The sequence below is a fragment of the Galeopterus variegatus genome, unplaced genomic scaffold, assembly GCF_000696425.1.
Source record: "Galeopterus variegatus unplaced genomic scaffold, G_variegatus-3.0.2 Scaffold1335, whole genome shotgun sequence".
Taxonomy (NCBI): Eukaryota; Metazoa; Chordata; class Mammalia; order Dermoptera; family Cynocephalidae; genus Galeopterus; species Galeopterus variegatus.
Window position 1 is genome coordinate 391,595 of NW_007727446.1, and position 1,666 is coordinate 393,260.

At 34.4% G+C, this 1,666-nt stretch overlaps 1 gene segment (V, D, J or C); it reads left to right on the forward strand.

The window, feature by feature from the left end:
- Window positions 1–1,666, forward strand: part of LOC103593385 — a gene marked incomplete at its 3' end in the record, with an annotated part of 19,174 nt that overhangs the window by 2,435 nt on the left and 15,073 nt on the right.

Here is a 1,666-nt window from a genome sequence, read left to right on the forward strand (position 1 = left end):
CCTGGTTGCTACCTTATTTTGGTCAAGTTTGCACTGCCATGGCAATTATGAATCCATAGCATGAAAAAAAATAAGGGAAGAGCAGGTCTGAGGGCATCCTCTTCTATATGGGTGCACTAGGAGACTAGGAATGGTCATGCTGAGTTGCAGGAAATGTTTCCAAGTCTCCCTTTTTATGAAAAGGCAATAGGTTTCATGAAGGAACATAACTGTGGGACAAAGCAGGTATTACTCTATTCTTCTCCCAATTATTAAACCTCTCTTCTCCCCTCAAATAGCTTCCCACTTTGAGGGGATTTGGCTCATGCTAGGAATTAAGAATTTCATAGAGAATAAGCTGATGGCATGAAGAAGTTATCACAGGTTCAGTCATTTTCTTTCTTTCACTCCCTTGGAGAGAAAATGGGTAACATTTTGCTAATTTTGGTTGCGAGCCTCACTAGTATTATCATCATACTGCATGTTCCGGCCAAAATCCCCAGTTGTGAACTCAGTAGAAACTTTGAGTTTGAGGCAAATCCAAGGCTACTAGGGGACAAGAGAAGATAAAAGCAGAATGTATGTATCTCAGAGCCTCAGCTGGTAATAAATGTACTTAGTATATAATTTTACAAATGACAAGTAATCTAAAAGGACTAATATTAGTTCTGAGGGGAAATGTCCTTTTACTTTCCTCTGCCCTTATTTCTCCCTATAATATTATTCTATTATGTCTTCAAATTTAAAAATGTTGGGAAATGTAGAGATAAACCATGTAGTTATAAGTTGATTAATTTGCTGTTTTGCACCTTTATATAAATTCAATCAGAAACTTTTAGATGTAAAATATTATTAGTAGTAATAATTGTTAGTAGTAATGTTACTTTTATGGACTTTGAGTGCCAAATTTTCATAACCAAAAACAACAGCAAGAATAAAGTCTTCATCATCAATCCCGTTTACCAAGGCATTCCTAGGCTCACAGCTTCCTGTCTTTGATTAGCAGCATGGGAAAAATAGAAACAGGGAAGAGATGCCTCCTTTTCCTTTTGTCTTTTCTAAAGAAATTATTGTACTGAAATGGCTAGAGGATTTTGGCTTTAAATTCTTTCATTTAATGAGATGAATAAGATTTTATTGAGCCTCTATAAGGTTCAGAGGTAGAGGGCTCTCTGAACAAGACAACAATGTCAGATGATAAGAGGCTGTGCATTATAATTTAGCTACACAAATAAGCACGATCTGACAGTCTCAGATATAAAGAAAGGTGATATTAGGCAATAACAATTATAAAAACAATCTAAAGTATTGAGAGGTTTTTTTTTAATCTCATAAATATTACCTGATGTTATATTGTTATATGTTTGAAAAAACATGAAATTTGTTTGCTCTTTGAAAGTACTCGGGCCTAATCAATATTTTAAAACCATGACAAAATTTTAATTTTCTTGATGACATATCATTTTGAAGTGTAGTAAAGTAATGTACATAGGTGATATGCAATCGTAATTGTATTGCCCTCTTCTTGATAAGTAGAGTACTGCATTTGGCAAAGGTAAGTCATTAGGCTTGAAATGTTTTTAAAATAAGTGCGATGAAAGCACAGAAAAGTGTAGAAATTTCTTTTTTTTTTTTTTTCCTTTTTGTCTTTTTTACTGACCAGTAACGGGATCGCAGCCCTCGGTGT